Source organism: Lissotriton vulgaris, chromosome 12, assembly GCF_964263255.1.
Source record: "Lissotriton vulgaris chromosome 12, aLisVul1.2, whole genome shotgun sequence".
In the NCBI taxonomy this organism is placed as follows: domain Eukaryota; kingdom Metazoa; phylum Chordata; class Amphibia; order Caudata; family Salamandridae; genus Lissotriton; species Lissotriton vulgaris.
Genome location: NC_141700.1, coordinates 514,052,069 through 514,067,014, shown reverse-complemented (window position 1 = coordinate 514,067,014; position 14,946 = coordinate 514,052,069). Strand labels below are relative to the sequence as shown.

The window sequence follows — 14,946 nt, the reverse complement described above, 5'->3', positions numbered from 1 at the left end:
TTCGCCATTGTGGCAGAGATGGAGTGTAATACAGTGAGTGATGTCCATGCTACATAGTAATTCTGAATGCTACAGCTGCTACAGGCGCCGGGGAGGAGGGTGGGCGATATGAATGTCAGCAGCCCTACATGCCAAGAACAGATGCATACTGGTAAGTAGCATATTCGGTTCGAGGCATGTGGGCTGCTGAATTCATATATGTGCATAGATTACATATCAGTCCCTCCTGTTAGCGGCCGCTGCCCGTGCCAGCTGCAGCAGTCTGAAAAAGAGTTTTGAGAACAGCCTGTCCTACAGCTGCCTGCTGTTTAGAATGCACATCTACTCAGTAGTGTTTCGTAAATGTATGTGTGGTGGACCAAGTGGCTGCCTTACATATCTCTTCTAAAGGAATATTCCCCAGGAAAGCCATTGACGCTCCTAACTTACGTGTGGAGTGTGCTCGTGGTGGAATGGTTAGTGTGCATTTAGCCTTAGCATAGCAAATCTATATACACTTAACGATCCACCGGGCTATCCCTGCTTTGGAAATGGGGTTGCCTTTGTGTTGTGGAGAAAAGGCAACAAATAGCTGTTTTGTTTTTCTGAAATCCTTTGTTCTGTCTATATAGTACATTAGAGCCCTTTTGACATCTAACGTATGTAGGGATTTCTCCACGACATTTTCTGGATTAGGAAAGAAAACTGGCAGTTCTATGGTCTGGTTCATGTGGAACTGCGAAATCACCTTATGCATAAATGTAGGGTTGGTGCGTAATACAACCCTATTTGCGTGGACCTGTATGAATGGCTCTTGAATGGTTAGTTAGCATTATAATGGGGGGGGGGGGGGGGGGGGGGGGGGGGGGGTAAAAACACTGTAGAAAAAACAATGATGCCAGGGGATCAATACTCGCTCTATTTGTAGCAGGAAAAGATAAATTAGTCCTACCTTCAATAAGTAATAAAGAAAAATCAATGTATCCATTTCTCAAAGACTGTCTATAACCAAGTGTAATCCAGCAAACGTAATTTATTTATTTATTTTATTTTGAAAGTTTTATATAACGCGAACAAGATCTTTGCAGATAACAGAGCGCTTTACACAGGCATAAATGAGTGGTAGGGTGGGTACACGAGGGAGCAGAGTTAAGAAGGTAAGGTGGGTCAATGTAGTAGTACAAATAAGAGGGAGCATGAACAATAGGTTAGGTCAATAATACAAGTAAAACACATGTGCAAGGGATCAAACAAATAATATAGCTCGACGGGGGTAAGGTGAGGTGAGGTAGGTCAATGCAATAGTAAGGTGAGGTAGGTCAAGGCAATAGTACAAATAAGAGGGAGCATGAACAATCGGTTAGGTCAATAATACAAGTAATACTTAACAACAAGAGGTGTAAATGCTACTTACCAGTATGCATCTGTTCTTGGCATGTAGGGCTGCTGACATTCATATCTGTGCATAGACCGCCACCTAGTGTTGGGTCCGGATGATTGCACATTGTTGTCCTGGAAGAGTCTTCGAAGTATCACGAGATAGGTGGCTCCTCCCCTGGACTACAGTGCGCATGGGCATCGCCTCCATCCCCAGATTGTTTTTAGCCATTGGCAGAGATGGAGTGAAGAATGTGAGTGATGACCATGCTATGAGCATATGTGTTTGTATGAATAAATACTGCAGCTGCTACAGGCGCCGGGGAGGAGGGCGGGCGATATGAATGTCAGCAGCCCTACATGCCAAGAACAGATGCATACTGGTAAGTAGCATTTGCAGTTCGAGGCATGTGGGCTGCTGAATTCATATCTGTGCATAGAATACATAGCAGTCCCTCCATTAACGGCGGCCGCCCGTGCCAGCTGCAGCAGTCTGAAAAAGCGTTTTTAGAACAGCCTGACCAACAGCTTCCTGCTGTTTGGAATGCACGTCTACACAGTAGTGCTTAGTGAAAGTATGTGTGGTAGACCATGTGGCTGCTCTACAGATATCTTCTAAGGGAATGTTACCTAGGAAAGCCATAGAGGCCCCTAACTTCCTAGTGGAGTGGGCCCTCGGTGGGATAGTGAGAGTGCGCTTAGCTTTAGCGTAGCAGATCTGAATGCACTTTACTATCCATCTAGCAATCCCCGCTTTGGAGATAGCGTTTCCCTTGTGTTGTGTGGCAAAAGCAACAAAAAGCTGTTTGGTTTTGCGGAAATCTTTCGTCCTGTCCACATAGTACATCAAGCCCCTTTTCACATCAAGGGTGTGGAGCATGCGCTCCGCCAGCGTCTCTGGGTTTTGGAAAAACACCGGCAATTCAATTGTTTGGTTTATGTGGAACTGTGAGACCACTTTGGGTAAGAATTTAGGGTTAGTGCGGAGCACCACCCTGTTAGCATGTACCTGGAAGAAAGGTTCTTGGATGGTGAGCGCCTGCAGCTTGCTAACCCTCCGTAGCGATGTAATTGCTACTAAGAACGCAACCTTCCAAGTTAAAAACTGGAGCTCACAAGAGTGCAGTGGCTCAAAGGGAGGACCCATCAGCCGTGTAAGAACCACATTGAGGTTCCATTCTGGAGCTGGTGGAGTCCTTGGTGGAATGACCCTTTTGAGTCCTTCCAGAAAGGCCTTGATAGCAGGGACCTTAAAGAGTGACAGGTGCTGCCTATTCTGGAGGTATGCTGCCATAGCAGACAGGTGAATGCGGATGGAAGAGTACGCTAGATTACATCGATACAGGTGAAAAAGGTAACATATGATGTTTTGAATGGAAGCATCTAGCGGGTCAATGTCGTGGTTCACACAGTAGATGACAAACCTCTTCCATTTAGCCGCATAACAAGCTCTAGTAGTGGGCTTCCTTGCCTCCCGAATGATGTCCATGCAATCGGGAGGAAGATTAAGGTAGCCGAACTCTAGGACTTCAGGAGCCAGATCGCCAGGTTGAGCTGTTGCGGATCTGGGTGCTGAATGTCGCCATGGCTCTGCGTCAGAAGGCTGGGAGTGAGATGAAGCCTTTGATGCGGTACCACAGACAGTTCTAGAAACGTGGTGTACCATGGTTGGCGAGCCCACGTTGGAGCAACCAGGATGAGAGTCATCGAGTGCTGCCTGAGCTTGCGTGCCACCAGCGGTATCAGAGGTGCTGGGGGAAAAGCGTACGCAAATCTGCCTGACCAGTTCATCCACATCGCATTGCCCTGTGATTGGGGGTGTGGGAACCTGGCGGCGAAGCTTTGGCATTTTGCGTTCTCCTTTGTGGCGAACAGGTCTATCTCTGGATGACCCCACATTTGGAAGTACGGTTGGAGCACTGATGGATGTATCTCCCACTCGTGCATCTGATGGCTGTGCCTGCTGAGCAGATCTGCCATCTGATTGTCCTTGCCCGGGAGGTGCTCTGCCATGAGGAAGATGTTCCTCGGAATGGCCCACTTCCACATGCTCTGAGCCAGATGAGACAGCTGTGGAGAGTGTGTGCCTCCCTGTTTCTGGATGTAGTACATGGCCGTCATGTTGTCCGTCCGGATCAACACGACCTTGTTGCACAGATGTACTTTGAACGCCTTTAAGGCCATGAAGATTGCCATCAGTTCCAACACATTGATGTGCATCTTCCTTTGCTGTAGTGTCCATAGTCCCTGCACAGTGTAATGGAGTACATGCGCTCCCTATCCCTGGAGAGAGGCGTCCGTCGTCAGGATAATCTGTGGGACAGGCTCTTGGAAAGGTCGGCCCTTGCAAAGGTTTTGTGGATTCCACCAATGCAGAGTTGTATGCCCGACCGCTCACCAACACTAGGTCTGTCAGTCGCCCATGAGCCTGAGTCCACTGACGTGCTAGGCACTCCTGAAGCGGACGCATATGTAGTCTCGCGTGCGGGACAATGGAGATGCAGGAGGCCATCATGCCTATCAACTGCATGAACACCTTCGCGGGAAGCGAGTGTTGGGGTCTGAATCGTTGGATCAGCGCCTGGATACTGGCGATTCTCACTGAATTCGGCTGCGCAGTGGCTGCCAGAGTGTCGATTGTCGCGCCCAGATACTGTCGCACGTGGGCGGGCTGGAGATGGGACTTTGGGTAGTTCAGAGAGAATCCCAGATCGTGCAGGACATGAATGGTGCGTGACACGTGGTCTACGCACTGCTGTTCCGTTTTTGCTTGAATGAGCCAGTCGTCCAGGTATGGAAAGACGTGGACGTGCTGGCGACGGCGATGCGCCGCCACAGTCGCTAGGCACTTGGTAAACACCCTCGGTGCCGTGGTGACCCCGAACGGCAGAACCTTGAACTGGTAATGCTGGTCTAAGATCGTGAATCTGAGGTACTTCCTGTGGGAAGGATGCAGGGGGATATGAAAATAGGCATCTTTCAGATCCAGCGTAGCCAGAAAGTCCCCCTGTTGAAGCAGGGGAAGCACCTGCTGCAAAGTGAGCATATGGAAGTGCTCCGAGAGGATGTACCAGTTCAGGGGCCTGAGGTCCAGGATCGGCCTGAGTGATCCGTCCTTTTTGGGGATCAAAAAATACAGGGAGTAAACCCCTGTTCCCCGCTCTTGCAATGGAACGAGCTCTATCGCCCCTTTTTGCAGCATAACTAGAACTTCTTGCTGCAACAAGGTCAAGTGCTCGCCGGACATAGGACGGCTTCTTGGCGGTATGTCCGGTGGAATGGACGTAAGCTCTAGACAGTACCCGAACTGGATAAGAGACCTCACCCACCTGTCCGTGGTGATGGACTTCCACGCTGGCAGGAACTGCTGGAGTCTCCCCCCGACCGGTGTTGTGTGATCGGGGGGCAGTGACAAGACGTCACTGCTTGTTGGTGGTGGTGGACCGGGAGCCATTGTTTCCACGTCCCCTGCCTTTGATATTATTGCCTCTGTAACCGCCTCTACCCTTGTTGTTATACGAGGGCTGGGTGTTACCCTTGTAGTATTGTGTGGACTGGGATGCCTGTCCCCGTGAGGTGCCTTTTGAGTTTGAGCGGCGAAAGGAACCACCCCGAAACTGCTGACTTTGTAAAGCCCCCATTGACTTGGCAGTTTCGGTATCCTTTTTCATTTTTTCTAGGGAGGCATCCACCTCAGGGCCAAACAGATGGTCAGGATTCACTGTTTGACTCAATATCGTGGTTTGGATGTCGGGTTTGAACCCCGAAATTCTAAGCCAGGCATGGCGTCTAAGTAACACACTTGTATTGATAGCTCTGGAGGCTGTGTCTGCCACGTCTAGGGCACATTTGATGGATGCATTTGTAATGAGTTTACCCTCCTGAATGAGCATCTCTCCTGCCTCCTTATATTGGTCAGGCAAGTGTTGCAGAATGGCCTCTAATGTGTCATAATGGGCCCTATCATAACGTGCAAGCAGGGCTTGGGTGTTAGATATTCTCCAGATGTTAGCTGCCTGCGCAGCAATGCGTTTGCCTGAGGCCTCAAAGATCTTGGACTCTTTGTCTGGGGGAGGAGCGTCGCCAGTAGTCTGAGAATTCGCCCTCTTCCGAGCGTTGGAAACAACCAAGGAGTCCAATGGCAAGTGTCCCTTGATATAAGTGGGATCCGTGGGCGCTGCCTTATATTTCCTGTCGATGCGAGGGTTGACCACCCGTGCCCGGGTGGGCTCTTTGAAAACCTCCGGTGCATGTTTCAGCACCCCTTTAAGCATCGGTAGCGTTTTGACTTGCTTTTCGGCTACCGAGAAGGTGTCGAATAAGAAGTCCGCATCCACGGGGTCCGAGTGCAGCTCGACGTCATGGTTCGCCGCAGCTCTCTCTATTAAAGCATTGAAGGCCGCCGAGTCCTCTGTCGGGGACGTCTTGGCGGCGAAAAGTTGAGTGTCCTGACCCGACTGCGGATCTTCTGTGTCGCCTCCTGCGGCCCAAGGCACATGCTCCTCCTCCGGATCCGAGTACGCAGGATAGTTGTACTCGGCATCTTCCTCGTCCGCATCAGCTGCGGGGGAATGCGTCGGTGAGTGTTCCAAGGCCTGTGGGGACACAGGTTCCACCAGAGCCGAAGAGTCCGCAGAGTACTTCTTGTTTTTGAGCGGGATCTTAAAAGGTTCAAACGCCGGCTCCGACGTAATTTTTCGTTTGAGGAGTTTCCCGGTGTTGGCGTCGATGATTACCTCACGACGTTCCTCCACCGCAAGCGGCTGGAGCCGAAGCTTTGACACCACCAAGGCAGCTTTCGGCGTCAACACCTCCTTTGAGTGTCCGCCCTGTTTCGGCGCGAAGGCCTTCGGCGCCGACTTGGGTGGAAGGGTGAAACGAATGGGCGTTTGTTCTTTAGTAGGCTTAGGCGTGAGCGTAGGCACTACAGTGTCCTGAGCGGGAACCACAGTGGACTTTCGGATCCGCTGTAAGGATTCCCCCACTTTCTTCGTAAAGGCTGCCGAGTGCTGAACCGGCTCGAGCGACCCCTCATCTTCGAGAGCCTGATCGCCGGTAGGCTTCTTCTTCGGGGCCGACGCCCCATGCCTATGCGCGTCGTCGCCCTGACGCTTCTTCGGAACCGTCTTCGGGTCCCCGACCCCTTTCGACGCCGACGCAGCCGCGTCGGAGGCCTTCGCCTTCGGCGCCGACCCCGAGGGCTTCGGGTCGGCCATTTTGGCGTGGCTCTTCAAGTCGGCCATTTTGGTTTTCTTGGAAGTTGACGCCTCCAGAACCTTCTTTACCAACGCAACTTTCAGTTTCGGTTTCGCATCCGAGGGTGCGTGACCAGTTGGCTTCACTTTCGTTTTCTTCAACATAAGTGATGTCTTAGAAATGTCCGTGACCGGGCCCGGAGGCGGGGACGTAGGACTCATAGTTAGATCTTGGGTAAGGCCCGAAGGCGATCCCTCGACCTGGGCCGTTTGAAAGGGAATAACCCCTGAGTCTGGTTGGGGATGCTCCTCCTCTGAGCTATCTCCCATCGTGGTACAAGCCTGACCGTCGTCCCCTACCTCGTCGGAGACTTCGTCAAAGACCTCCTCACCCGCGTCGTAGGTCTCCTCCTCGGACGCGGGGCCAGAGTCCGACCCTCGCACGTCGTCTTCTCCCTCGACAGATTCCTGGAAAATGTCATCTGGTGGGGGCGCCAAAGCCGATAATTGAGCCTGGAGCCGATTGGCCCGGCGAATCTTTAAAGTCTTCTTGCTTCGGAACTTCGAACACGCCATGCAGGTGTCTTCGCGGTGATCCGGCGACAAACAGGTATTGCACACAGGGTGCACGTCGAGGTGTGAATATTTGGAGTGACACAGCGGAAACTTTTTGAATGGAGTCCGCTCCATAGCAAAGGGTGTAGTGTAGGCCCGTCCGCGCCGAAAGCACGTGGAAGGGCAGCAAGAGATCGGAGCTGAGAGTCAGAAAGAAGCCCGTACGCAACTATACCGACGCCCAGCCTAAAGACCTTTTGGTCTCGAGTAGAAGTTGAACAACTATCGGTTCCGACAGAGGGAACCGAAACACATCCGAACCCAATGGCGGAAAAAAACAATCTGGGGATGGAGGCGATGCCCATACGCACTGTAGTCCAGCCAACAAATCACTCGACCCCTCACAATCTGGCTTCCGAGCCAAACACAGCACTGAGACCGCCCTCATCGCAGCAACAGACGACATTCGAACTCTACTGGACAATGGAGACACAGTCGCCCTCATCCTCCTCGACCTCTCTGCAGCCTTCGACACAGTCTGCCACAACACCCTTTTACAACGCCTCAGAAACATCGGAATCCAAGAAAAGGCACTGGAATGGATCACCTCGTTCCTCACCGGAAGAACCCAGAGAGTCCGCCTCCCACCATTCAAGTCCGAGGCCTCTGAAATCATCTGCGGCGTACCACAAGGATCCTCACTCAGTCCCACCCTCTTCAACGTATACATGAGCCCCCTCGCGGCCATCGCCCGCCAACACAACCTCAACATCATCTCTTACGCGGATGACACTCAACTGATCCTATCTCTCACCAAGGACCCCAGCACCGCAAAAACTAACCTACACGAAGGAATGAAAGAAGTCGCCGAATGGATGAAACAAAGCCGTCTGAAACTGAATTCAGACAAAACAGAAGTCCTCATCTTAGGTAAATCCCCCTCTGCATGGGACGACTCCTGGTGGCCGGAAGCCCTCGGAAATGCACCCACCCCGACAGACCACGCACGGAACCTTGGCGTCATCCTGGACTCTTCACTCTCAATGAACAGACAAGTCAGCGCCGTATCCTCCTCCTGCTTTAACATTCTTCGCATGCTCAGAAAAACATTTCGCTGGATCCCCTCCAAAACAAGGAAAACAGTCACCCACGCTCTAGTCACGAGCCGACTGGACTACGGAAACACCCTCTGCGCAGGTACCACCGCTAAACTCCAGAAGAAACTACAACGAATCCAAAACGCCTCAGCCAGGCTCATATTAGACATCCCACGCAACGAACACATCTCTGGTCACCTTAAAGACCTCCACTGGCTACCAGTCAATAAGAGGATCACTTTCCGACTGCTTACCCACGCACACAAATCACTCTACGACATCGGACCAGATTGCCTCAACTCTCGACTGTCCTTCTACACCCCCTCCCGTCAACTTCGCTCTTCCAGCCAAGCCTACGCCACTGTACCTCGCATCAACAAGACCACCATGGGAGGCAGATCCTTCTCATACCTGGCTGCCAAAACATGGAACTCACTCCCCGCTTACCTTCGCCTCACCCAGAATCACCTAGCGTTCAGAAAGCAGCTTAAAACGTGGATATTTGACAAATAATCCTCCTCCCCTCCCTAAGCGCCTTGAAACCCTCTGGGTATGTAGTGCGCTATATAAATGTCATGACTTGACTTGACTTGCACTGGCTCCCTGTGCGCGAACGCTCCCTTTTCAAGGTGGGCCGTCTCGCCTTCCAGGCCCAGCTAGGCCGTTCCCCTGCTTTTATCTCCTCAGAGATCCAACCTTATGTCCCCCCCAGGGAACTTCGCTCCTCTTCTCACCACTTACTCACAGTTCCTCGCTTTCGTCGAAAAAAATGGGGAGGGTCTAAATTCTCCACCCTTGCCCCCATGTTTTGGAACTCCCTTCCGATTCAACTCAGAACCTCCACTCAATACCAGCCCTTCCGAAAGGCCTTAAAAACCTTTCTATTCTCTAAAGCTTTTCCCTCATAATTTCTCCTAATTTCCCTCTCCCGGATTCATGACCTCAGGGACTCTGCTTACTGTAGCGCCATGAAACCTTTTGGTGTACGTGCGCTGTATAAATATTTTAAAATTCAAAAATTCAAAATTCAAATTTAGCCGCATAGCATGCTCTGGTTATGGGCCGTCTTGCCTCCTTGATGGTATTCATACATTCTGGCGGCAAGTTGAGGTAGCCAAATTCTAGGACTTCAGGAGCCAGATCGCCAGGTTGAGCTGTTGCAGATCTGGATGCTGAATGTCGCCATGGCTCTGCGTCAAAAGCCTGGGTGTGAGGCATAGCCTTTGATGCGGTACCACAGATAGTTCTAGAAACGTGGTGTACCATGGTTGGCGTGCCCACATTGGAGCGATGAGGGTCATCGAGTGTTGCCGTAGTTTGCGTGCCACCAGCGATATCAAAGGTGCTGGGGGAAAAGCGTACGCAAATTTGCCTGACCAGTTCATCCATAACTCATTGCCCTGCGACTGTGGATGTGGGAACCTGCTTGCGAAGCTTTGGCATTTTGCGTTTTCCCTTGTGGCGAACAGGTCTATCGGTGGATGACCCCACTGCTGGAAGTACGGTTGGAGCACTGATGGATGCATCTCCCACTCGTGCATTTGGTGGCTGTGTCTGCTGAGCAGATCCGCCATCTGGTTGTCCTTGCCCGGGAGGTGTTCCGCCATGAGGAAGATGTTCCTCTGAATGGCCCACTTCCACATGCTTTGAGCCAGATGAGACAACTGTGGAGTGTGTGTTCCTCCCTGCTTCTGTATGTAGTACATGGCAGTAATGTTGTCCGTCCGGATCAACACGACCTTGTTGCACAAGTGTACCTTGAAAGCTTTCATCGCCATGAAGATTGCCATCAGTTCCAGAAGGTTGATGTGCATCTTCTTTTGCTGTGCTGTCCATAGTCCCTGCACTGTGTAGTGGAGCACATGAGCTCCCCATCCCTGGAGAGACGCGTCCGGCGTCAGTACAATTTGTGGCACAGGCTCTTGGAACGGTCGGCCCTTGCAAAGGTTTCGTGGGTTCCACCAATGCAGAGAGTTGAATGCCCGACCGCTCACCAACACTAGGTCTTTTAACTGTCCTTGAGCCTGATTCCACTGACGTGCTAAGCACTCCCGAAGCAGACGTATGTGTAGCCTCGCGTGCGGGACTATGAAAATGCAGGAGGCCATCATGCCTATCAACTGCATGAACACTTTCGCTGGAAGCGAGTGCTGAGGTCTGAATTTTTGTATCAGCAATTGCATGCTGTTTATTCTCGCTGAATTTGGCTGAGCTTTGGCTGCCAGAGTGTTGATTGTCGCGCCCAAGTACTGTCGCACGTGGGCGGGCTGAAGATGTGACTTCGGATAATTCAGTGAGAATCCCAGACTGTGAAGAAGATGAATGGTGTGGAACATGTGGCTGGCACACTGCTGGGCCGTCTTTGCTTGAATAAGCCAGTCGTCCAGATAAGGGTAGACATGTATGTGCTGTCTCCTGAGGTGTGCTGCTACTGCCGCCAGGCACTTTGTGAACACCCTGGGTGCCGTCGTTACTCCGAAGGGGAGGACTTTGAACTGATAATGTTGATGTTGAATAGTGAACCTGAGATACTGTCTGTGTGATGGGTGTATGGGTATATGGAAATACGCATCTTTTAGATCCAGTGTTGCGAGGAAGTCTCCCTGACTGAGTAACAGCAGAACCTGCTGTAAGGTGAGCATATGAAAATGCTCTGACAGAATGTAACTGTTTAGAGGCCTGAGGTCCAGTATAGGTCTGAGAGACCCATCCTTTTTGGGTATTAAAAAGTAAGGAGAGTACACCCCCGACCCTTGGTCTTCTACAGGCACGAGCTCTATGGCCCCTTTTTGCAGCATGCGGACGACCTCCTGCTGCAATAAGTGTAAGTGCTCTGCGGACTTAGGGCGGTGTGTCTTGGTGGGATGTTTGGTGGAGTGGACGTTAATTCCAGACAATACCCGTACTGTACAATGTCTCTCACCCACCTGTCTGTGGTGATGGACTTCCAGACTGGCAGGAACTGTTGTAGTCTCCCCCCGACAGGTGTTATATGGTCGGGGGGCAGTGACAGGGCGTCACTGTTTGGTATTGGCAGAGGACCTGGAACTGTTGTTTCCTCTGCCTCTGCCCTTGATGTTGTTGCCACGATATCCACCCTGGTTGTTCTTATTGTAGGTGGATTGTGTACCTCCCTTATTGTATTGTGTCTGTTGTGTTGACTGGCCTCTTGAGGGGCCCCTAGTATTGGAGCGACGAAAGGAGCCACCCCGAAACTGCTGTGACTGCGGAGCCCCCATAGACTTTGCAGTCTGTTTTTTTTTACGTTTTTCAAGGGTGGTGTCAACCTCAGGTCCAAATAAGAAGTCTGGGTTAACTAGTTGATTGAGGATAGAAGTTTGTATTTCAGGTTTGAATCCTGAAATTCTCAACCAGGCGTGTCTCCTTAACATAACGCTAGTGTTGATGGCCCTGGCTGCAGTGTCAGCTGCGTCTAGAGCGCACTTGATGGAAGCATTGGTTATCAGTTTCCCCTCCTGGATGAGTAGTTCTGCCCCCTCCTTGTACTGATCAGGTAGGTGTTGCAACAGTGTCTCAAGGGTATCATAATGTGACCTGTCATATCTGGCCAAGAGTGCCTGAGTGTTGGCAATGCGCCAGATGTTAGCCGCCTGCGCAGCTACTCTTTTTCCCGAAGTTTCCATAACTTTTGACTCTTTGTCAGGAGGAGGAGCATCACATGTAGTCTGGGAGTTTGCTTTCTTACGTGCATTAGAAACAACCAATGAGTCCAATGGCAACTGTCCCCTTATATAAGGAGGGTCTAAAGGGGTCGGTCTATATTTCTTCTCAATTTTTGGGTTTAACACCCTGGCTCTAGTGTTGTCTTTAAAAATGTCACCAGCATGCTTGAGGACCCCTTTGAGCATGGGTAGGGTTTTGACTGCCCTTTCTTAAGTGGAAAAAGTGTCGACCAGAAAGTTTTCATCCACAGGGTCAGCATGTAGCTCGACGTCATGATTACTGGTTGCCCTTTCAATAAGGGCGTTAAAGGTAGTTGTGTCCTCAGTAGGAGATGTTTTCACACTGTACACATGAGTGTCCGGGCCAGTCTGCGGATCCCTTGAGTCAGCAGGGTCCGTCCATTGTTGGTCTTGATCATCAGGATCAGTGTCCACATGATAGAGGTCATCCTCATGTTCATCATCCCCTGCATCCACATCTGAGTATGTTGGGGAAACATTTTGAGGTTCCTGTCCATAGTGATGGAGGGGGTCCACAAGAGCTGGAGATGTTGTAGAAACTCTCTTCTTCAAGGGAATCTTATATGATTCCATGGGAGTTTCTGGCATTAATTTTCTTTTGTATATGGACAGTCTACCAGTTTGAGTCGATGAATTGCCTCGGCTCCTGGTCTTCAGGCTCTTTTGCAGCCTCCATTTCCGCTGACACTTGTTTAGTGGCGCCGATAGATTGTTTCGGCTCGAACATCTTCAGACGCACCGAGGGTGGTAACCCGAATTTGATAGGCGTCGACGCGGTCTGAACTTGTCCGACCAGCTTCGGCGTCAGGGCCTTCTTCGGTCCGACCGATGTAGCCTTATCTTTGATGCGTTTGAGTGACTCCGACACTTCCTTGGCTATGAATGGACTGGGGCGCGTCGACTCGACAGGGTCCTTGGAGCCAGTCTTCGACTTATCCGTAGGCCTCGACCGAGGATCGATCCCGTCTTTCGGTTCAAGCCTTTTGTGCAAATCGACTCCCTTCGGCGTCTGCCTTGGTGGTTCGACGGCCTTGACCTTGGTCTTCGGTGCCCCAACCATCGGCTCGACGACCTTCTTGAGTTTTCCGGCATCGACAGCCATTCTCTTTTTCTTCGGCTCCGAGGGATTTGAGGCCTTGGAGCCGACTAGAGTCACTTGCACTTTCGGTTTCGGCAAAGATGCTGTCAGTTTCGATTTCTTTGTATCGACCGATGGCGGTTTCGAAACCGAAGGCTCTTCAGTAATGTTCGAAGCCGGGCCTTTATGCGGGGCTGTAGAACGAGATTGTAGATCTTGGGTAAGGCCTAGTGGCGATCCCTCGACCTGAGCCTTATTGAGTGCGTCATCTTCGGCCCCCGTATAGCTGTTTTGGCCTAGCTCTTCGCCTGAGCTATCTTCTACGGCCCCAAGGGCCTCCACGTCGTCTCCTACCTCATGGACGACATTTTCGTCTTCGTCCTGCACCTCTTCGGCGTCATACTCAGAGTCATGGCCCGAAGCCGGATCGGAGCAGTGTTCCTGATCCTCCAGATCAACGACCTCTTCGTCCTCGGTCCCAAAGATGTTCACCGGAATAGGCGCTGACTTCTTTGACTCCAATCGAGCCGCGCGTCAAATCTTGAGTGTTTTCTTCGACCTGAACCGGGCACAGGCCATACAGTTGGCTTCGTTGTGGTCTGGGGACAGGCATTTGTTGCACACCGGGTGGACATCGATGTGCGGGTATTTTGCATTGCAAAGGGGACAGCTCTTGAATGAACTTTCCATTTGAGATCGAAGATCGGGTCGAGTGTGGAAAGAAAAACCTGTTGAGTCCTCGATGTCCTCTAGAAACAAAGGCACCGATACCGAATCGAAACGATACCGACACTGTCGAAAGCCTTTTGGCTTTGTAGAAAGTTTTCCTAACTTGAGCTAAGATAATAACATCCGAACCCAATGGCGGGAAAAAACAATCTGAGGATGGAGAGGATGCCCATGCGCACTGTAGTCCAGGAGAGGAGCCACCTATCTCATGATACTTCAAAGACTCTTCCAGGACAACAATGTGCAATCATCCGGACCCAACACTAGGCGGCGATCTATGCACAGATATGAATTCAGCAGCCCACATGCATCGAACACAGGGTTACCTGCTGGCAGGAGTTCCTTAAAAATGCATATTAAACACCCATCACTGCCGCTGGTCAACTCTCAATGAACAAACTGTTCCAAGTTCTTTCATGTGTTTAGAGGGCAATTCAATGTTGGACTGGAATTTCCGGCTGTCTGGCACTGCCACATGTGCCAGCATGAAAGGACAAGTGTGTGGGCTGTTTTTTTCGAATCGCCCCAAAAATAGCCGCTTAGGCCCTGTGAAGCTGGCCCATCTGGAGAGCCAGACTGGCTAAAACTCCAGCCCAACCCTGGACGGCGGTCTCCCACAAGTAAATAGAAAGGGTTCTTTATGGAGAATAGCAGCCACTCGACCATCTCTAAACTGCAGAATGAACAGGTGGCCAACATTTGCAGCAGCACCAGATAGCTGGGAACATACAGGCAATCAAGGGCATCCGCTGTAAGGGTTTGGAAACGGGGCGAACTGAAGGGAGTGATGGCAGACCAACCACATACTCACTCGCAGAGATGACCAAGTCGCAGAGGACTTAACTCGGAGTGCACATGAAAATCAAGGTCCCTCGCGACAACAGACCCCTTGAACTGGTGATGTTACATTGGTGTTCTGCTGGATGTGCACAGACTATCCAGAGTGAATAACCTGTTGATCACTGGCAGTATACAGGTGCTGGTCTCCTACAAGAGATGGGGGTTTTAATTGCTTGTATGCCTTTGAGTGCTTTTGTACGAAAACTCCGTAAAAACTAGATATAAAAAAACCCTACAAGCCATCATACTCCTGGGCGCCTTTCACAGATCAGAAAAGCAGGCCCAATGCTGCCCTGAAGGAGAGCAGACAAGCCTGCTTCATGCTACAGGAAGGGAGGAACATGTATTGTAGGTGCCTGACACAGGGGAAGCTTGATTGGGTTTGATAGGAA

General features: G+C 51.0%; 1 protein-coding gene across 2 annotated transcripts in view; it reads right to left on the bottom strand.

The window, feature by feature from the left end:
* The window catches only part of SF3B3 (splicing factor 3b subunit 3), a 274,045-nt gene that overhangs the window by 9,161 nt on the left and 249,938 nt on the right, over nt 1-14,946 (bottom strand). The gene's annotated exons all lie outside the window — the stretch shown is intronic.